This window comes from Gekko japonicus, unplaced genomic scaffold, assembly GCF_001447785.1.
Source record: "Gekko japonicus isolate JY-2015 unplaced genomic scaffold, Gekko_japonicus_V1.1 scaffold350, whole genome shotgun sequence".
Taxonomy (NCBI): Eukaryota; Metazoa; Chordata; class Lepidosauria; order Squamata; family Gekkonidae; genus Gekko; species Gekko japonicus.
In genome coordinates, this window is record NW_015160845.1 from 910,391 (window position 1) to 933,355 (window position 22,965).

Below are 22,965 nucleotides of genomic sequence, written 5' to 3' on the forward strand. Positions count from 1 at the left end.
ACTGACATTAGGTGATGGGAAAGACCTCTGACTAAGACCCTGGAGAGCCGCTGCCAGTCTGAGGAGACGACACTGACTCTGATGGACTGAGGGTCTGATTCGGTATGAGGCAGCATCATGTGTTCATGTGTTATCAGAATTACCCAGACAGGTTTTCCAGAGAAGCTACAACACAGAGGCATTGCAGGCTGATGCTGTGTACTGGCTCATAGCTCCATGTGAGTGGGAGCTTCTTTGTTCTTCTCTATGTTGGCAGTGACTCACAGCTCCAACAATGTGTGTGGAGTTAACCCTGACATTGAAAAGAGCAGGATGGCCCCTGGTTCTACAGCACTTTCTGTATGTGCAGGAGAAACAATGCCAGTAATCTTCCCTTATTCCACATATATATGGTGCCTTCGGTGTCCAGAGCCCTTCACTGACATTATCCCGCTGTTATAGTGACAACAGCCTGACAAGGTAGATCAGTACTATTTGTGTATTACAGATGGGTAGCTGAGGCTGGCCCAGACCTGAACAGCCCAAGCTAGCATGATCTTGGCCGTGTTGGAGAACCCTGTCATGGCCCCTTCTCTTTAGCCGTGACAGACAGCTTTAAAATGGGATTAATGGAGGATATGTCTATCGGTGGCTATTAGCCATGGTGACTGAAGGGAACCTCCATGTTCAGAGGCAGTCAGCCTCAGAATCCCAATGCCAGGATGCAACATCTGGGAAAGGCCTTGGCCACTATGGGCCCTGTTGTTGGCCCTCTAGAGGAACTGGTTGGCTACTGTGTGAGACTTGATGCTGGACGAGATGGACCACTGGTCTGATCCAGCAGGGCTCTTCTTACGTTCTTATGATACCAGCTCCACAATTATGCGTGGCTGCACTAGCGATTTATATTCAGGTCAGAGTTGCAGTCTAACTGCATACCTGGCACTACATGATGAAGTGGAGACATTGGGCGTTAGGGACATGTGATGCTGTTGGATGTGGATTGGGAGGAGGTGACCATTTTCTCCCAGAGGGCTGAAGGTGTTATTGTCATGGGCTTAGACTCATTCGGTGGCCAGAACACTAACACTGAGAATGGGCTGCTAGAGCATACTGAGGTTTGATACCATAACTTGCCATGTGAATGAGCAAAGTATGGACCCTGATACTGATGTGCCCCCTGGAGTGATATAAAACCATGGCTCCAATAGGCAGGATAATAGTGTATGCCACCTGAAAGCCTTGGGCCTGAACCCACTGAAAAGGTGCCAATGCTCGTCCCAAAGGTTCACAATTCCTTGCCCTCCTATTTCCAAAGATGCCATTAGTTCCATCAGATCTCAGCTAAACAGCGATGGAACACAGGCATTTAAGCTATGAGGGTACCCCATTAAGATGTTTACTCTTTGGAGATGAGGTGGATGTGTAGCCCCTGTTATATCTGTTGTTGTTCTAGCAGATAGGAATGCATGCGTATAAGGTGAACATGGGGATAGAAGAGCTTGATATAGCTTTGGACTACATCGGAGCAACTTGTTTTCAACTAGGGAGCTGTCCATGGTGCTGAAGGAACAACTTCTGATTAAGGCTGTATTCAATCATCATAAGCAAAGATGGAGTGGATCCAGAGGGGAATTTGCCCATTCCCTGACAAACTGCAACCCACTTGAACACCCTGAAATTTTGTTCCCGGAATGCTGGTGAACCTTCTAAAACAGTGTGCGGGTGGTGATCTGCAGTGGAAGGAGGGAGTCAGAAGAAATTGGCACTCCCCTTTCCCCAAAGTCCAAAGTGCAAATACAACTCCCACTCTCTGTGGCAGGCCATTCATCACTGCTTCTCAACCACAGCTCAATCTTGGTATAGCGTCCTGGTTCGTTGGCAAAGAGCAAACTACAATTTGTTAAACTGCCCAGCCCAGACATCATACCAAATTGCAGATAGTTCTCAGGTCAGAAGCCATTAATCTCAGTGTGGCATGAAGGAGAGAAGGGAAGTGGAAGAGAGCACGTGAATCTGGGGACTTCTTGGCTCGTTTTCACCCGAAAGAAACTGTGGCTGGTTTGTGATATTTGAATGCAGCCTTGGTTTCTGTTCTCCATCTTCTGGTTGTCATGGGGAGCCAGGGCTGCACGTTGGACACGTTCAGTGTGGTGGAAAGTGCCATCAGGTCACAGCCAACTCATGGTGAACCCAGGACTATGGGATTTTCATGGCAAGAGAAGAGCGATGGTGGTTTGCCATTGCCTGCATCTGCATAGCAACTCCGGGTTTCCTTAATGGCCTCCCATCCAAGGGCTAACCAGGGCGGACAGTGCTTAGCTTCTGGAGAGTCTGATGAGATCAGGCAAGCCTGGGACATAAGAACATAAGAGAAGCCAATGTTGGATCAGGCCAATGGCCCATCCAGTCAGTTTGGTGTCGTGGTTAAGTGTGCGGACTCTAATCTGGGAGAACCGGGTTTGATTCCCCCCTCCTCCACTTGCAGCTGCTGGATGACCTTGGGCAAGCCATAGTTCTGACGAGAGCTTTCCTTGAAAGGGCAGTTTCTGTCAAGAGCTCTCTCAGCCCCACCTACCTCACAGGGTGTCTGTTGTGGGGAGGCGAAGGGAAAGGAGCTTGTAAGCCGCTCTGAGACTCCAGGTGAAGGGTGGGGTATAAATCCAATCTCCTCCTCCTCCAGTCCAATATTCTGTTACGCAGTGACCAAACATACCAGGAGCCATCAGGAGGTCCAGCAGTGGGTCCAGGATGATAATTAAGTATCATCAAGTCACAACTGATTTGTGGAGATCCTGTAGGGCCTACAAGGCAAGAGATGTTCAGAGGTGGTTTAACATGGTCTGCCTCTGCATAGCAACCCTGGACTTCCTTGGAGGTCTCCCATCCAAGTACTCACCAGGGCTGACCCAGCTTAGCTTCTGAGATCTGATGAGATCCAGCTAGCCTGGGCCATCCAGGTCAGGGTGACAGACTGGTGGTAGGAAGTGTCATCAAATCACAGTTGACTTCCAGCCACCCTGTAGGGTTTTCAAGGCAAGAGACAAACAGAGGTGGTTTGGCCATCCCCTGCCTCTACATAGCAACTCTGGTCTTCCTTGTTGGTCTCCCATCCAGGTACTAACCAGGGCTGACCCGTGCATAAGAACATAAGAACATAAGAGATGCCAATGTTGGATCAGGCCAAAGGCCCATCCAGTCCAACACTCTGTGTCACACAGTGGCCAGAAATACCAGTGCCACCAGGAGGTCCACCAGTGGGGCCAGGACATTAGAAGCCCTCCCACTGTTGGCCCCCCCCAAGCACCAAGAAGACAGAGCATCACTTGCCCCAGAGTCCCTATCAATACCTTGTGGCTAATAGCCACTGATGGACCTCTGCTCCATATGCTTTTGAAGCAAAAGCTTAGCTTCTGAGATATCTCCTCTTCTTAAAAACATAGCAAAGCGTTCATCTCATTGACCGCACCTTTTAACAGAAAGGCAATGCAAAAAGATGCACACTCTAAGTAAGATTCATGCAGCTGATGCAGAGAGAGATTGGCTTGGTCTAAGGCCCACCAAGCGCCTCCACGAGTGGGGTAGAATCTGGCCATGAGATTTTCATGTTCTTTTTCACACAGCCTCCCGAGTTCGTTGCCATCATCCACTGTAGGCTTTCGTTACCTGCCAGTGCTTAATGCTCAATCTTTGAAGCAAAAGCGCCCACCAGTCCGTCCCATTTCGGCCACTTGGTCGGCACTGGTGGTAGGAAGTCTCATCAAATCACAGTTGGATCCTGCTGTTTTTTGGAGCTAACAAGGCTTCGGAGACCACAGCTCTTTTCCTTCCCTGCTTCCAGGTACAGCTGCCTCTCTGGGCTCGGAAAAACACCATCTGCGTGAAATGATTCCCAGGGGGAAGGTTTATGTGGAGAAGTCTGAATGCAGCCAACCTCTCGTGGTCCTTGCTTCAAACTATTTTTGTACTGAACTGGCAGAGTGACCGATGTGTGCCCTGTAGCTCGGAAGAACACCATCTGCGTGAAACGATTCCCGGGGAAAGGTTTATGTGGAGAAGTTTGACTGCAACCAACCTCTCGTGGTCCTCGTTTCAAACTTTTTTTGTACTGAACTGGCAGAGTGACTGAGCAAAGGTTGTGATGATCCCTCACCATGTAATGAAAATGAAATAGGATCTTGAAATGCATACCAGCTAGGTCAGGGCTCCCCGACCTTTTTTTTTTGAGCCTGCAGGCAATGCTCCCCCTAAGCTGTGGGGTCTTGCGAGCAAAAATTCTACTTTGTGAGCTGCTGGCATTAAGGATGGCTCCAGAGCAAACTAATTGATGCTGCAGCCAAACGGCTGGCTCACAACTTTAATGCCGGCAGCTCGCAAAGTAGAAGTTTTGCTCACGAGACTCCACAGCTTAGAGGGCGCATTGCTCATGGCCATGAACATCTTTACCTGAGCTGCCCGTTTCCACACATTCAGCCTCTATTCAAGGCACAGGCGGTGTTCCCTCTAAGCTGAGTGAGTGTGAGCTAGCTCACAGTATTTTTAGCCTCCAGCTCACACATTTTGGACTTAACTCAGGAAGGATGGCTCCAGAGCAAACGAATTTATGCAGCAGCCAGATCGTTCACTCTGGTAGCTCACAGGGTAGAATTTTTTTTTTGCTCACAGGACTCCACAGCTTAGAGGAAGCATTGCTCAAGATTGCTGGGTGCTGGATCTGCTCCTCTCTCCCGCCCACTCCCAGCCTGGCCACTCTTCCGTGTCAGAGCTCATTGTATTTATTTCCACAATGGGCCTTATTCCTATTCTTAATTACATATCTTTATGGGCATAACAGAACTATAGAACCACTTTACAGCCAGGGCGCACAATCAATAGGTCTTACCATACAGAATTGTCTTTGATTTTAGTACTTCAGCTAAATAGTTAGCCACAATTTCAGTAACGCCTGGAGTGGAGTCATTCAGGGGAAAACAACATTTACATTCATTAGTCAGATGTCTTTACATTCGGGAGAAAACAACATTTACATTCATTAGTCAGAGAGCCAGTTTGGTGTAGTGCTTAAGTGTGTGGACTCTAATCTGGGAGAACCGGGTTTGATCCCCCACTCCTCCACTTGCACCTGGCTGGATGACCTTGGGTCAGTCACAAGCTCTGGCACAGCTGTCCTTGAAAAAGAGCAGTTTCTGTCAAGAGCTCTCTCAGCCCCACCTACCTCACAGGGTGTCTGTTGTGGGGAGGGGAAGGGAAAGGAGTTTGTAAGCCACTCTGAGACTCCTTTGGGTAGTGAAGGGCGGGGTATAAATCCAGTCTCTTCTTCTTCTTTTACCTCACTGGGTGTCTGTGGTGGGGAGGGGAAGGGAAAGGAGTTTGTAAACCGCTCTGAGACACCTTTGGGTAGTGAAGGGCGGGGTATAAATCCAATCTCTTCTTCTTCTTTTACCTCACAGGGTGTCTGTGGTGGGGAGGGGAAGGGAAAGGAGTTTGTAAGCCGCTCTGAGACACCTTTGGGTAGTGAAGGGCGGGGTATAAATCCAATCTCTTCTTCTCTTCTTCTTCTTTTTGACTGTAATACATTGAAGAGTAATTTCCCCCGAATTGACTCGTAAAAGAGACAGTCCAAAATTATGTGGTTAATTGAATCCAAGGAATTTAGACCGCAGGGGCAAATTCGGTCCTGAAGTGGAGAGTGTCGGTAACAACCAAGAAGCTTCTCCAAAGGGAATGCATTCAATCTAACCAGAGAGAAGGCTCTACGTTGATGTGGATCTTTGAGGTTATAGAAACAGTGAGCCGTCCTACCAGGCTGACTGTCAAGACCCAATACTGTGGGAGAGCAGACATAAGGTTGTGTGGGACACATAAGAACATAAGAGACGCCAATGTTGGATCAGGCCAAAGGCCCATCCAGTCCAACGCTCTGTGTCACACAGTGGCCAGAAATACCAGGGGCCATCAGGAGGTCCACCAGTGGGGCCAGGACATTAGAAGCCCTCCCACTGTTGACACACACCCCCAAGCACCAAGATGACAGAGCATCACTTGCCCCAGAGTCCCTATCTTTACCTTCTGGCTAATACCCACTGATGGACCTCTGCTCCATATGCTTATCTAATTCCCTCATGGAGCCGTCCATGCTTGTAGCCGCCACCATGGACGGCTTCATAGTTTATGCTGGTCAATATCAACAAGTCTTTGTCTGGTGTTCCTAAGAATATTATTCCTAGTCTAATATAATGGACCAAACCTCAACAAAAATCTAAACAAGAAGGACAAGATTCATATTGATTCACCTGATAAGTAATTTTGTCCATTGTATACATTTCCCATATCTTACGGTGCCACAATGTGAGTGATAGATAGATATATCTTTGTTCAGCCGACGACCAGGACATGTCAGAATTAAAACTTTGGAATGAAATCATACAATAATGAAATTGGTCTGATCTATTGGCAACAATTAGTTAAAATCTGAACACACAATTTCTCTGCGAATTCTACAGGCTACTGAGAAAAATTTGGCCCAGCTGATGGTAACCTGTTGATTAGCACCCCATGAACAATTTCTTTAAGATGAATTCATCCGAGCATCCTGTAAAATTATTGAGAATTATTGGGGAAATTATATTTAAATGAGCTTCCTGATAGAAGCGACAATAAAACATTACAAGCTCGACTGTTTCCACCTCTTTGCAACCACACATGCAAATCCTCTCCTCCACGGGAGTCTTTTTGTATCTCCCCTCTTGGAGATACAGAGGAGAGGACTCGCCATTTCACCAAAGTAAAAGCTCTCCATTGACTGGACACCTCCATGACAGAGAGATAAGGTGCTGGAGCAACTACATATTTAAGTTTCTCTGGTGTCAGGAAGTTTGAAACATAGTTAATGTCCCTTTGACGCTCTATGTCCAACACCCTTTGTTTGATCATTGATTTTGCTTGGTTAAGACCCAATTGTGGAACAAAGTCAGAAAAGAAACCCAAATTCTGCAAATTAAGACAAAGGGCCTTTTCCCAAGAGGATTGAAAATGGTCTTGCAAAGTCCAGTGGTGAGCTAGACTCTGGTTCTTCCGGACAGGACTCTCTGTCAGAGCAAGGGGCAGCAGCCCCAAAAAGTCCTTACAAGCTGTGGAAGAGAAGGGAAAAGGAGAAGTAAAGGCTGAAGGACTCTGAAATGTGCCTTTGAGACTATTGTTAGGGGATGATCGGGGGCACTGTTTCTAGACAGTTAAATTTAAGCTTTAAAGGAAAAGTGTTACAAATGTTTGACTCAGTTTATAAAGGGATTAATGATGAGAAGACTTGATGTAACTAAGCTAGTTGGAGGATCTCCTCTCTTGGGTTTTTAATCAGTAGTGGGTTCTTTACTTTATCCCGTATATGTAGTTCCCCCTCCCTTTTCTTCTGTTGTAGTTTTTGTAGTGATAAAAAATAATAAAAAATCCCCTCCGGGGGCTTAAAAGAAAAGAAAAGAAAATGGTCTTGCAAGACTAATCCAGAACCAAACAAAGGTTAGTGAAGAAGAGGGCCAATATTAAAACCTATCTAATAAAAGTAGAAAAAGATACATGTATTTATTAATAACAAATTTTAAAACATATACAGGGGCCCATTTACAACGATTATATATAAAAAACATTACAATACCAAGGGCTTAAAAGCTTGACCTTACGCGTTTCGGTCAACTAGGCCTTCCTCAGAGGTCATATATATGTGGCAAAAAGGCTAATACATATATTCACATACACACAATCAAGAATATATACGAAGTATAAATTCAATAAGGACCATAAAGTAAATTGTTCAAACATAAAATCACCAGGCACAGGGTCAATATGCACATAAGTCCTTTAAAGTGCTATCACTAGCCCAGTGATTATAAAGTAGACTTGTGGTCCAAAAATTTCCTTCTTTGATTGTGTTGCTTCCTTCTTTGATTGTGTTGCAAAAATTTCCTTCTTTGATTGTGGTGATTTTATTTTTGAACAATTTACTTTATGGTCCTTATTGAATTTATACTTTGTATATATTCTTGATTGTGTGTATGTGAATATATGTATTAGCCATTTTGCCACATATATATGACCTCTGAGGAAGGCCTATTTGGCCGAAACGCGTAAGGTCAAGCTTTTAAGCCCTTGGTATTGTAATGTTTTATATATAATTGTTGTAAATGGGCCCCTGTATATGTTTTAAAATTTGTTATTAATAAATACATGTATCTTTTTCTACTTTTATTAGATAGGTTTTAATATTGGCCCTCTTCTTCACTAACCTTTGTTTGGTTCTGGAGTCTATTGTTAGGTTCAGTTTTTTTCCCTTTTTGTTTCTGCTTGCAAGACTAATGCCATCAAACCCCGTGGGTTATAATGTGAGTGTCGGTCCATCTACATATCTCCAGGTAGTGGCTTATTGCTGTTTTGGCTGCTATTAGAAAGGGTGGCATTGATTTTTTTTTTTACATCTGCACAGCCAATCAAAAACCTTGCTGGGCAAAAGGCCCACCTTGTCCCACCCACTTTCTAAAAACATGTGGTGGGCACCTGGAAAGGTGCTGGTGGGAGCCCATGATGCCCATAGGAACCATGTTGGGGACCCCAGTAGTAGGCAAAGAGAAAAAGAGAAAGAGACCTGGATTTTTAATAAGCGTAACCTGATTGTTTGCAAAAATGTAGAGTTTCGAAAGCGCAGCAGCTAGGATGATGAGAGCCACAGAGGTAGTGTCCTTTTGGGGAGGGGGATTTCTTTTCCTTAAATTTACTTTTTTTAGATGCAGCCATCGATTCCTCTCATTCTCTTTTAAAAGAGGGGGTTTGGTGTCACGGGAGAGCCAGTTTGGTGCAGTGGTTAAGTGTGCGGACTCTAATCTGGGAGAACCGGGTTTGATGCCCCCACTCCTCCACATGCAGCCAGCTGGGTGGCCTTGGGTCAGTCAAAAGTTCTCTTTGAGCTGTTCTCTCAAGAGCAGTTCTCTCAGAACTCTCTCAGCCCCATCTACCTCACAGGGTGTCTCTTGTGGGAAAAGGAAGTGAAGGAGATTGTAAACTGCTCTGAGACTCCAAGTGAAGGGCGGGGAATAAATCCAATCTCCTCCTCCTCCTCTCCTTCTTCTTTCATTTATCTTTGTAAAGAAATGAATGCACCTTTTTGTAACTTCAGCTCTCACAGTAGTCTTTTGGTACACTCCCCTGGGTGGTGCTCCAACAGGAGGATAGGAAGGTTTGGGAAGAAACTGTCTGTCTCTGAGCATCTACAGAGAGAAATTATGAAATTCTGCAGAACCTCCCTTCCTACTATTCCCCTCTTCAAATATCTTTTCGATCAAGCAGAATTGATTAGAGCCGATTCCAAATTCCGAAGAATAGAAAATGTTGTTGGAGTTCCAGGACAAATTGGGTATAGAGGAACTTTAAAATCGTCTCTTAAGAACCCTACAAAGCAGTGCTGCTGATAGAAAGGAACAGCATTTGAAGTTTGGCACAACAGAGTACAGAACTTTGGCATCTCTACTTGTTTTCCGGGAGGAGAAAATGGTGAAATATAAATGAGTACATTTCTCTCACTTGAAATGTATGAAGCTGCAACTATGAATTGCCCTCATTTGTACAGCTGTCAAAATGCAAGAACCCGATCTTATGCTGGATCCAAATAAAAGACAAGTCCAATGGTGCCTTAAGGAGTAACAACATCAATTCTGGCACAAGCTGTCATGACTCAGAGAGCTCCCGTCTTCAAATGTGATTAAGAAGAAATCATTTCCCATCGTTTACAAGGGAAATTACAGAAGGGGAGGGAGAAAGGGAGAAATTGGTAGCAGAGAGGAGTTTGGTGCAAATCCTGTCAGAAAGCTTGCAGGTGTGATTATCTCTGTCAGGAACCGGAATGGGTCAAGACGCATTCTGAGGAAGACGCATTCTGAAGCATGAGAAAATTCACTGACAACAGTAAAGGGTTATAGTATGTTACAGCATGTTAGGAAGAGCATAATTAGTTTGTCCAAAAAAGTGGATCCTATTGAGCTGTTAGAAATTGTAGTGAGTGAGTAAAGAAACCCAACTCTCTGTTTAAGCCAGGATGACCGGTAGGGTTTAATGCTTATCAAGTCTAATTCAGCCAGATCAGGCAACAATAATAAAATCCCCATACTAATGCCATTGCTTGTAGGGATGCCACAAACCTAGTGGTAGACAGGTTCTGCTGCAACTCCCAGTGGGCTGAACCTTCAATTTCCATGCCTCAACCTGGTTGGTTTCAGGCAGCTACCAAATGATGAGTGGCAGCGGGGGTCTGAGGGGGATGGGGGGAGTTGGCATTTGGGGACTGTCCAATGCCCAAGGCTGGTTGATGGGAGAGGGGGGCTTTCCACAGTCCTTTCTTGCTTGCCTGTTCCTTTTGCTTTGCTGTTTTTTCTGTTTGGGGAGAGGCTGTGGCTTAGTGCTGCTTTAAGTCCCTCCCCAGGTGGGAGCACATCCAGCCTGTGCTGAAGACATTGCACTGGCTGCCAATAGCATACAGAATTCGTTTCGAGGTGCTGGTTTTTACTTTTAAAGCCCTATATGGCCAGGGTCAGACATACTTGAGGGACTGCTTTTCCCCATACATACCCCAGAGAGCACTACAGTCGGGGTCTCAAAATGGACTGGCCCTCCTGGGTCCCAAGGATGCCAGGCTTGCTACTACCAGGGCCAGGGCCTTCTCAGTGGCGGCTCCATACTGGTGGAACGAGCTCCCAGAAGAGATCAGGGCCCTGTGGGACCTTTTACAGTTTTGCAGGGCCTGCAAGACAGAGCTCTTCCACCAGGCTTTCAGTTAAGGAGCCACTGCCACTATTACCACAACAATCTCAATTATAGAGGTGTCAGTTATTAGACACTGTTAAAGAAACAAAATATTGCAAAAGTGCTAATGTTTTAAGCATGTTTTTATTTTAAGTAAAGAACATCTTTAATTGTGTTTGTGTCCTTTATAAAGTTTATATCTCCGCTACCTGGCATTACATTTTAGGACACACAATGGCCTGGTCCAACAAGGTCTCACTTATGCCAGATCCGGCACCCATAACAAATGAGTTCGACACCCCTGTGTTAGACCTTTGTATGTACTCATGCAGTACACCATTGTTAAGTAGTTAATTAAATTTCGCCAGCACTTTACATTGTTCATCATGGAACTGTTTTAGATGATGTTATGTGGATTTTTAATTGTTATTTATGTACTAGATTGTGTAAGCTGCCTTGAGCCTGCTTTGCAGGGAGGGCAGGGTATAAATTAAATAAAAATAAATAAATAAATAAGTCCCCACTGGGGAGAAAGGTGGGATCTAGATAAGGTAATTTGTTGTTGTTCAGTCACACAGTCGAGACCGACTCTTCGCAACCCCATGGATCACATCACGCCAGGCCCTCCTGTCTTCCGCCGTCCTCTGAAGTTTGCTCAATTTCATGTTCGTTGCATCTATGACACTGTCTCACCATCTCATCCTTTGCCGCCCCCGTCTTCTTTGACCTTCAATCTTTCCCAGCATCAGGGTCTTCTCCAGCGAGTGCTCCCTTCTCATTTGGTGGCCAAAGTATTTGAGCTTCAGTTTCATTATCTGGCCTTCCAGGGAACAGTCAGGGTTGATTTCCTTTAGGATTGACTGATTTGATCTCCTTGCAGTCCAGGGGACTCTCAAGAGTCTTCTCCAGCACCATAATTCAAAAGAACCTATTCTTCAGTGCTCAGCCTTCCTTATGGTCCAACTCTTGCAGCCATACATTACTACCAATGTTCCCTCTAAGCTGAGTTGGTGTGAGCCCACTCACAGTTCCTTAGCCTCCAGCTCACACATTTGTTGTCTTAGCTCAGGAAGGATGGCTCCAGAGCAAACTAATTGATGCCGTAGCCAAATCGCTCACCCACAACTTTAATGCCAGTAGCTCACAAAGCAGAATTTTTGCTCACAGCTTAGAGGGAACATTGATTACTACTGGGAATACCATTGCTTTGACCATACGGACTTTTGTTGGCAGGGTGATGTCTCTGCTTTTTATTGTGCTGTCTAGGTTTGCCATCGCTTTCCTCCCAAGGAGCAGGCGTCTTTTAATTTCATGGCTGCAGCTACCGTCTGCGGTGATCTTGGATCCCAGGAATGTGAAGTCTGTCACTGCTTCCACGACTTCCCCTTCTATTTGCCAAGGAGTGATGGGGCCAGATGCCATGAACTTAGTATTTTTTTAAATGTTGAGTTTCAAGCCAACCTTTGCGCTCTCCTCTTTCACCCTGATCAAGATAAAGTAAATAAATATATATAAAAAATAAACCCTATATCCAAGTGGGTAGGGATCAGATGGAGGGGGCAGAAATCATACAGTCTCAGTGCTGAATGTGGGCATTTCTTTTCAACGTGAATTACACACAGCCTCAGGTATGAGAGAGGTGATATGTCGTGCAGCAGAAATAATTTCAGCTCCCTTCTGGCTCTTTGATATTGCTGCAGGGAAAACGAAAATCATTACAAACGAGTGAGAAAGCCGGCCTTTTAAGACAAAGTGCAATTAGGTCATATTGAGTCAGGTAAATGGAAATTGATTACAAAGAGCTGGGGTCGCCGTGACGCAAGCAGGTAAATAGGAGTTGAAATGGCCCAGGCGATAGAAAACCCATTTTCAGAATAAATTGCAGTAGGGGACTGAAAGACGGTGGCAATGTTAATCTAAGAGCAGGGATGCTTAATCACTGGCAAATTCAGCTTGTGTTCTGCTTAAAGATAGCAATTATGGGAGCCGAATGTTCGAGACTGTTGGGAAATGAACTAATTTATGGTTTTATATCTGTTACACACGCAACCCATGGGCTGTGCACACATCTGTATACCATAAGCCAAAGAAAGCTGTTTGCATCACCTACTGTGAGAGACTTCACATAGGGAACACTTGCCTGCATTTCATGTTAATGTAGCTTGCACACATTCAGCAGGGCATTGTGGGAAGAAGGAGCACATGTTAGCCATTGTGAGCAGAACAACAACCAAGAAAGAGGAATTCCCCCATTACTGAAAAGACGAGATGTCAGGCAGGACACGGACCTGATTTGCATCTGTATTGCAAGTTTCCTGTTCATGCCTGAGAAAGCCAAGATTCATCTGTACTTCAAAGAGGATACAGGAAGCTGACATTTCACACCTGGCCAGATGGCATTCCATGAGATAGAGTGTAGTATTTCAAATATTGGCCCAACCCATAGGATACCTGCCCCTTTTCACATGCACCAATGGGGAAAAGCTATGGGATGGACTTGTAGGTAGGTGGGACTACAGACTGGCAAGGTGCCACCCACCTGGAGATTCAACTATAAAAGTAAAGACCCAAACCCTAGGTCTTTGCTAGCTACCTCCCATCTCCACGACGTCTATCTTCTTTTCTACCCCTCAGGTCAAGCTTTCTATCCAACAATCCCTTTGTCTACCGTAAGATCTCTTGGATTGCAGCCAGAGAGATCCATGCTTGCTTAGCTGGTTCTAGCAGGTGTGATTTAGTTTAAACCCCTAGGTATTACTTTCCACCCCATTCCCATTGCAACAGACAAGACTTCTGGAACAGGCGAGTATAAACCGAAATAGACACCTTCCTACCTCCAAGTAAATAAGAAACTATCTTAATATCTTTCTGTAACTCTAAAGGAACCTTAAGTGTATGCTACTGAGAGACTGATTATTTTGTATGTGTGACTTTGATATTGCTTAGTAAAAAGATTATTTGTTTTGGAAAAACACCTGTGTGGTCTACATTACTGGGACTCTGGGTTCGGACACGACCCTGGTATAGCTGGCCAGGACTCACGTTAAAAATGTAGTTGGCCTCTGCTGTAAATAAAGCAGTTGGCGTAACAAGACACTGCTGGCCCGCATCTGAAGAGCCTGATTGGGTCATGCAGCAGAAGAAACACAGCTTTACATGTGTGAAAACACACTGCTTGGTCTCACCTGCTGTCCTCTGCCTGCCAGCACAACTTCCCCAAAAGCACATTGTTATAAGGAGAAAAAAATGGATGTTTTGAATGGAGACTTACTACTTGGGTGTCTCTGTGTACCTCATGACAATATAACTCAGGGTCTGACAGTGGCTGCTGGGCTGTTTGGATCTGGATCCGTTCAATCATGCATGGTTTTGCCTAGTCTCATGGGAACTGTAGTTCCTTCTGATTTCCGAAACGCCTTTTTAAAACTTTTACAAAGCAAAAAGAGTTGTGTCTTTGGACTTCTTGCTGTGCCGGTACAGTATTCCTATCATGGTACATGCCTGACTGGGATAAGCTTGGCGCTTGCTAATCAGACAGCTGTTAGGGGAACCACCCAAAGCTCTTCTTTCTTTTTTGCTGTCTCATTTAAGACCATTTGGATTTTAAGACGATCTGGATTTTATCTTCAGGACTCAAGAATCAAGTGGACACCAAAGTATACATCAGTGGGCACTATGGTGCCCCTTGGGCACCACGTTGGGGATCAGTGGTCTATCCTGTACTGGGGCAACCCTTGTATTCTGGCAGTGCTCCATGGTGAGCAGACTGCATGTCTTGTGCCCATGCTGTGCCACTGCCTTCATAAGGGCCCTAGTTCAGTTCCTGACACACACGCACAGAATCAGAGTTGGAAGGGGCCAGACAGGCCATCTCGTCCAACCCCCTGCCCAATGCAGGACCAGCCTAGAGCATCCCTGACCAGTGTTTGTCCAGCCGCTGCTTCAAGACAGCCAGTGAGGGGGAGCTCACCACCTCCCAGGACAGCTGATTCCACTGTGGCACAACTGTGACTGTCAAAATATTTTCCCTAAGAGCCAGCTGGTACCTTCCCGCCCTTCATTTAAACCCATGATGGTGAGTCCTCTCCTCTGCAGCCAGCGGGAACAGCCCCCTGCTCTAAGGGACAGCCCTGCAACTACTTCAAGAGAGCCATCCAGTCCCCCCTCAACCTCTTCTCCAGACTGAACCTTCCCAAGTCCCTCAGCCTTTCCTCGTAGGGCTTGGTCTCCAGGCCCCCGATCATCCTCGTTGCTCTCCTCTGCACCCGCTCCGTTCTGTCCACATCCTTTTGGAAGTGAGGCCTCCAATCAGTGGAACACAGGCTGTTGTGAATTTCTGCCTCATGTTTTGGCTGATGATACCTCTCCCGCTCACAACCTTCATGCTTCCCCGCTATCCTTTTAAAATAACTTTTTATTTTTTGAATTTGACGTAATACATGTCCCTCAGCCTCTCCTCATAGAGCATGGTCTCGGACCGCAAGTGCTGGGAAATTCGTTTCTTTCCCAAGACGCTGATCAAAGTGAACTCTGCATAAAACGGCTTTCTACGTGCAAAAAACCCAGGGGAGGGGGGAAATTGCAAAATGCTTTGGAGGCAGGACAGGCTCCCAAATGATAACAAACTATTTTAATACAACAGGGACATAATTACATGCTAACAATACGCGTGTATATTAACGTACAAGACGCAGCACAGTGGGGTTCCAGATAAAGACCTGTTTCAAATGCCGCTCTCCTCAGGTACTGACAGTCATCCTATTACCATAAGAATATGCTGCAGCAATGCTCACAAGACAAATGGCAACTCCAAAACGTTCAAAAAACAATAGGAACAATAGGCCGCTGACAGACCAGCCAAGACTTGAATATGAAAAGGCAGAATCCAAAAAGCCAAGCACCAAAAAAGGGAGGAGACCTGGCCGCTCTTGATCCAGCCACTTGAATGAAACTGATATACTGAGCAGCAGTGTGGTATAGTGGTTAGTGAATGAGAACTGGGGAGACATGGGTTCAAATTCTTACTCAGCCAAGAATCTCTCTGGACGGTTTTGGAACAGTTGCTGTCTCTCAGCCCAGCTCCTGGAAGTGTACCTCATAAGAACACCAGAAGAGCCCTGCTGGCTCAGACCAGTGGTCCATCTAGTCCAGCATCCTGGCTCACACAGGGGCCAACCAGTTCCTCTGGAAGTGCAACAGCAGGTCATGGAGGCCGAGGCCGTCCCCCAGTGTTGCCTCCTGGCACTGGGATTCAGAGGATAAGTGCCGCTGAATGTGGAGGTTCCCCTCAGTCACCATGGCTAGTAGCCACTGATAGACTTATCCTCCGTGAACGTATCTAACCCCCTTTCCAAGCTGTTTATTCCTGTGGCCATCACTATATCCTCTGGCAGCAAATCCCACATTTGAATCACTCTCTGTGTAAAGGAGTATCTCCTTTTGTCCATCCTGAACCTACTTTCAATTTATATCTCATCTTGCCGGGAACCAGCTCAAGACGGGATTAGGGAGCGGAGGGACCTTGGTGTTGGAAGAACCAGATGTGATGTCCCTGTGAGGTAGGTGAGGCTGAGAGAGCTCTTTCAAGGGCTGCCCTTGAGAGAACGGCTCTGAAAGAACTCGTGACTGACCCAAAGTCACACCAGCAGCTGCAAGTGGAGGCATGGGGAATCAAACCCTGTTCTGCCCAGATTAGAGTCTGTGCACTTAACCACTACACCAAACTGGAAGTGGGTTAAAGTCTAGTACTAAGCATGCCGAAAGGCATTCCAGCAGCCTCTAGGTAAAACAGTATTGGGGAGCAAAGGATTGATGAAGATGTGAAGCAAGTATTTCTATATTAATTAGATATATTACAGAATGAAGGAAATTGGTGTTCTTACTGAATAAATCCAGATACTCCTGGCACAAGAAGCAGTAGATGGCTTCTTCAGATCAAGAAGACCTTTTTTTCCAATCACTCTACCAGACAGTCATCTGGACAACTGAGCAACATAGGGAACACTTTCCCTATGAAGAAAGGTTAAAGCGCTTGGGGCTCTTTAGCTTGGAGAAACGACGGCTGAGGGGTGACATGATCGAGGTTTATAAGATTATGCATGGGATAGAGCAGGTAGAGAAAGAGGTACTTTTCTCCCTTTCTCACAATACAAGAACTCGTGGGCACTCCATGAAATTGCTGAGCGGTCGGGTGAGAACGGATAAAAGGAAGTCCTTCTTCACCCAAAGAGTGATTAACACATGGAATTCACTGCCACAGGAAGTGGTGGCAGCTACAAGCATGGACGGCTTCAAAAGGGAATTAGAAAAGCATATGGAGCAGAGGTCCATCAGTGGCTATTAGCCATAAGGTATAGATAGGGGCTCTGGGGCAAGTGAGGCTCTGTCATCTTGATGCTTGGGGGGGCCAACAGTGGGAGGGCTTCTAGTGTCCTGGCCCCACTGCTGGACCTCCTGATGGCACCTGGTATTTCTGGCCACTGTGTGATACAGAGTTTTGGACTGGATGGGCCTCATACTTGACCCTCATACCAGACTAGTAAAATATATTTTTGTTCATCTAAGGGTTTTAACAACTGATATTAAAAATACATGTCTGCCATCCAGTATCTGCACAGTCATTTCTTTTCAGTGATGACACTATTTGTTCAGATGCCTCTGACTTTCCAATATCGAAACTTTTATTCTTTTAAAGGTACTGAATCAGCAAGACATTTAAGCCAGAGGTTTATTTCTCCTTCAGTATCAATGCTGTGAATGCAAGAGATAAATGCTTCCTGAGAACTTAATTCTTGAAAAAAGGTAAAGGTTTCCCTTGCTCGAAAGCCAGTTGAATCCGACTCTAGGGTTGCGGTGCTCATCTCCATTTCAAAGCTGAAGAGCCAGCACTGTCTGAAGACATTTCCGTGGTCACGTGGCCGGCATGACTAAACACCGAGGCGCACGAACGCTGTTCTTGAAACTCCTCCCCTTACTCCTACCCTAATCATTTCAGAGATGCTACAAGGAGAAACGACAAGCATTGTGTCATCCTAATAATGTTCTAAGTATGAAACCTAGGACATAGTACAATTCTACTTTTTTAAGGCAGCAGTGGGGAGGCTGGGGAAGGAAAGGGAAGCTGCCCTGGTCCTTATGGTCAGTTTCACTCCCCAACAGCTGATGGAGGAGAGTGAAATTGACCAGAAGGGCCAGGGTGCTTCCCTTTCCTTTCCCAGGCTGGGGGGGGGGGGCCGCTGGGGAAGAAGAGAGAGAGAGAGAGAGAGAGAGAGAAGGTAGCTGGTGGGAGGGGAGTGAAACAGAACTCCAAAGTTGCCCACAGGCTCAAAAAAGCTTGGGGACCCCTGCAACAAAGCTGCACCAGAAGGGTCCTACTGTACAGGGGTCATTTCATAGAAAAAGAGGTGCAGGAACTCATTAGCATAACTTATTTGCATATGCCACACCCCCTGGCACCACCAGAAGTGTGTCAGAAGGCAACACCCACCACTCAGGCTTCACTGGACTGTTTTGGATTGCTAGCTATTGGGGGGGGGGGGGGAACTCGGGGGGGGGGGAGGAACTCGCAGATCTGCCCTCACAGAGGAGGGAGAGCTTGTACCTGAATACAACTTGGTCTTAATGGTGCCACTGGACTGTTTTGAACCCTAGGCTCCCCTGAGTCCCCAGACGCCCCATTTGGTGTAGTGGTTGAGTGCCGGGACTCTAATCTGGGAGGACCGGGTTTGATTCTCCACTCCTCCACTTGCATCTGCTGGATGACCTTGGGCAAGTCACAGTTCTGGCACAGCTGTTCTTGAAAAAGAGCAGTTTCTGTCAGAGCTCTCTCAGCCCCTTCCTCCCTCACAGGGTGTCTGTTTTGGGGAGGGGAAGGGAAAATAGATTGTAAACCGCTTTGAGGCTCCTTTGGGTGTTGAAGGGCGGGGTATAAATCCAATCTCCTCCTCCTCCTCTTACCGGGATCCGGCATTTCCTCCCGATCCAATGAGGACTGCCAACTTGTTGCGCTTTGGAAAAGAGGCCGGCGGCGGCTCTCGCCTCCAGACCGCTTCCCAGTAGCAGCAGCAGCAGCCGGAGCTGGGAGGCGCCCTCCCGCCAGGCCAGGGCTCCGGGGAAGGCGTGGCCGCGACCGGGGTGGGTGGGGAGCCGGGCGGCTGCGCTCTCGGCCGCGCTTCGGGGAGCCTCGTCGCGGACCCGCCTCTCCCCGGCCGGCGCCGCTCAAATGCCTGGCTGGGCAGGGCGCTGAGGGCTGGATCCGGCATCTCCCGGCCGGCGGCAGTTCTTACGCTCGCCCGGGCGGGCTGCGGAGTCGCCCGGCCATGCGGCACGTGGCGCCGGGCCGGCCGGAGGGCGGAGGAGGGCGCCGGCCTTGCGCCCTCCAGGGGGAGCGTCGCGGGCAGCAGCAGCCCCGTCGGCTCCGAGCCAGCCTTTCTCGCCGACCGCTGCCCTGAATCGGTAAGTGCCGAATGCAACGGGGGGGGGGGGCTTGATTGGATTTGGGGCTTTTTGGAAAGCCCAGTTGCGGTTCCGACGGAGCTGGACGCTGGAGACGCAGAACCACCCGCTGTTCTGCAAGCCGATGGCTTGGTTTCGCACAGGTGCCGGCGGGGCTCGTCCTTCCCCCGCCCTGTTCTGACCCGCGACGCGTGCGAAGGCGGCACTCTGCACATGCACAGAGGGCGCTCGCCTTGATGTCGAGGGCGCGGCGCTGGGATGTAGCTTTCGGTAGCGGGCGCAGGCGGAATCCGGACGAGCCCTGGCTCCCACCGGCCCTCGCCGTGTTTACTCGGCCTCTAAGCTGTGAAGCCCCGTGAGCAAAAAATTCGACTTGGTGAGCTACTGGCGTTACAGTTGTGAGCGAGCGAGTTGGCTACTGCATAAATTAGTCTGCTCGGGAGCCCTCCTTCCTGAAATAAGGCAAAAATGTGTGAGCCGGAGGCTGAAAAACGGTGAGCTGGCTCACACTAACTCAGCTTAGAGGGAACGCTGCTTGGGAGTAAGCCCTACTGTGCAGTGGTGACTGAATCTCCAAGGGTTGCAGCTGTATGCCCTTCTGAAGGGGGGGGTGGAAGTATGGGTAAAGAAGCTTTTGGCTTTTATTTTTGTTAAAAATAATTTTTTATTTTATAAAAAAGATAAGTCAGGTATACATAAATAAATCCATTGTGTCTCAGCGTTACTGCATAAACATTAATACAAACTGTGGGTGCAGATAGATATATCACAAACTTGTCAGCAGGATCTTCGGATGACCTTATCACTTTCTTGTGATTTTCCAATTATTCTAAGATTGCTATAATAGTAACGTGTAATAAATCTAGATATATTTTAGAAGGACCTCAGTAGTATTTTGTGAGAGTGCACAGACCATAAAAAGAGTCCGATATTGTCTAAAACAGAGGAGTGGGTTGTGAAGATGAGGGAGTTGGCCGGGATGGCTAAACTTACAGCTTTGATTAGGGAGAAGACAGGATCCGCGTTTATAGCAAACTCGAAACCGCTTTATTGACTTTTTGCCTGCAACTGAAAGGAATGAACTGATGGTTTGTAGTTTTGAACACTAAGAGGGGGCGGAAAGGGTTATAGAAAAATGAATCGTTTTCTTCTGATAACAATAGAACCATTGTGAATGCTGTAATTATCTTCGGACAGCGCTGGCTCTTCGGCTTTGAAACGGAGATGAGAACCGCAACCCTAGAGTTGTACTCGACTGGCTTTCGAGCAAGGGAACCTTTACCTTTACTTTACCTTTAGGTGCTTTACACAGCCACACAGGTTTTCATGCACAGTCATCAGTCTGTTGGTCTTTAAAAAGGCTTTCTTGAGGGGCAAAGTTTGGCAATGGGGGGGGGGAGGAGAGAAAGACCAGATTTGCAAGGATTCTGGTCTTTCCCCCCCTTCGGAGTTGCCCATAGCAGTGCCAACAGTGTGAAAATCTCTTGATTCTTAAAGATCGACCTCTTGCTAGCTAAATATGGCAAGCGGACTTGCGTTTGCCTGGTCTCAAAACCAGCTAGTTGGTACCTTCCCTCCTCCTCCTCCTCCTTCCTTGTTAAAATCTCCTTGCGAGGTGGCTAGAAATAAAGAATCCAGGCTTGGTTACATCGAAGCCTTAACCTGTTGGATTTCCCTTAACCGGGGAATGTGGGAGCTTTTGAGTGGCAGTTCGCAGACCGTCTGGAAGTGGGGCTGTGCTAGTTCCCAAAAGTTTGTGCCGCAGTGTTCACGGAGGGGGCAGGCAAGCGATACACGTTGCTTCCCTGCTCAGTGCTACTGTTCAGATGAAAAATGTGTGGACTCTTGGCTACTGATGAATTCATGGCCGATCTGGACAGTTGCACTAGTTTAGGAGCCAAGACCTGGGTTTGGCATGCTGCCCTCAAGAAGACTGTGGCCCTGGTCACACGTTAACAGTGATCGCATGAACAATCCATGCTCAGCGTACGCTTGATTATGTCAGAAAGAACTTCCTGACGAAGCCGGTTTCTCGGTGGAACAGGCTTCCTCGGGAGGTGGTGGGCTCTCCTTCTTTGGAGGATTTCGAACAGAAATTAGATGGCCTTCCGAGAGCAATGCTGATTCTGTGAACTTAGGTGGATTGTGTGAGGGAGGCAGGGCCGGCTCCAGCTTATTTTGGACTGTGGGCGAGGATCCCTTCTGCCTCCCCCCCATGCGCCCACCAATTTTAAAAAAAATAAATGCATTTTAGGAAGAATGAAAAGCACAAATACTCAAGAAACTCCCAGAGTACAGGGCCGGGTGCAGTTTGGTGCCCCTAAGGGCCGTCCCGCTCTAGGCGATCGCCTAGTGAGTGAGCCGGCCCTGGAGGGAGGGCAGGAAGGGTTGCCTCAGTGCTTAGGTCTCGTGGCAGGGGGAAATGCTGATTGCCACTTTGGGTTCAGGAAGGAATTTTCCTCCAGGCCAGGTTGGCCCAGGGATCCAGGTTTTTGGCCTTCCTCTAGGCATAGAGCAGGAGTTACTGGGGGGAGTGGGTGGTGGCGGTAGCTGTGAATTCCTTGCATTGTGCAGGGGGTTGGACTAGATGACCCCTGAGATCCCTTCCAGCTCTGTTTCTATATGCGCACTGAGTGATTCTCCTGTTGTATTCAACACACGTACAGCTGAATGTACTCTCGAAATCATGTTTATCCAGGTACTAGTTCCCGGTTTTATTTGTAAACTGAACACACGTTGGCACTTCCTCACAAACAAATGTACGTGTTTATTGTAACTTGTGAACAGGGCTTTTATTAGCTGAGAATTTTAAATTTAAAAGGGGTTGTGTTTTAAGATCCCTTTTCAGACAGAGCCACTGTCTGAAATACAAACCGCATTTGTTCTGCGTATACCTGACTTCTGTTTTAAGAACTTGGCCTTGTTAAAGCAAGAGAGTAAAAATGACTTCTGGAGTCTTTGGCCTAAGCCTTTGCTGAGTAAATACGTTAAAGACGCTGCCTTTTTATCAAAGAGATGGATTTAAAATGTCTTCGGGTTCAGGGAAGGTGTGGAATAATCCAGTGCATTTTATCGCACTGCTTTTGCCCCAAGGAGCTCAAGGTGGTGTACAGACGTTCTCCCTTTTCCTGTTTGTCCTCACAACGGTCCTGCAAGGTAGGCAGGGATTGGAGAAAAGAGAGTAACCGGCCCAGGGTCACCCAGTAAGCTTCATGGCCAAGTGGGAAGGGGTTTGAACACCAAGGTCCTAGCCTGGCCTTCTGAATCATGTTGGTTTGAGTAGAGAAATCTCCCATTAAGTTTCCTCAGATTGCCGGTTTGAGGCTTATATCAACATTATTTGGTTTTTTATTAACGTGTATGGACTTGTCCAAAATAGCATGCACGGATACTGCATATGTAATTTAACTGTTGGCTGATAGCCCTCCTTATTCCAGGGAGTTAGGCAGCAATAAAGTGGGATTTACTTTCGAGTAAGCCTGCATAAGGGGAGCTGCGGTGGCTCAAGTGGTTAAGACGCTGAACTGCAGGCTGTGGAAGGTTGGTAGTTCAGCAGTTCGAGACCCGAGTGTGCTGCATGACGGAGTGAGCTCCCGTCTCTAGTTCCAGCTCCTGCCAACCTGGCAGTTCGAAAGCAAGAAATTGCAAGTAGATAAATAGGTACCACTTCGGTGGGAAGGTAACAGCGTTCCGTGCGCCTTGGTGTTTAGTCATGCCGGCCACATGACCACGGACATGTCTTTGGACAGC

The 22,965-nt window shown here is 47.1% G+C and overlaps 1 protein-coding gene across 1 annotated transcript in view; it reads left to right on the forward strand.

Annotated features, from left to right (window-relative positions):
• The first annotated feature begins 19,161 nt into the window (after window positions 1-19,161).
• NPFFR2 (neuropeptide FF receptor 2) overlaps window positions 19,162-22,965 on the forward strand; it is an 81,719-nt gene continuing 77,915 nt past the window's right edge. The window contains 1 exon segment of the mRNA XM_015420027.1: window positions 19,162-19,215. The gene's annotated coding sequence lies outside the window, so the exon portion shown is untranslated.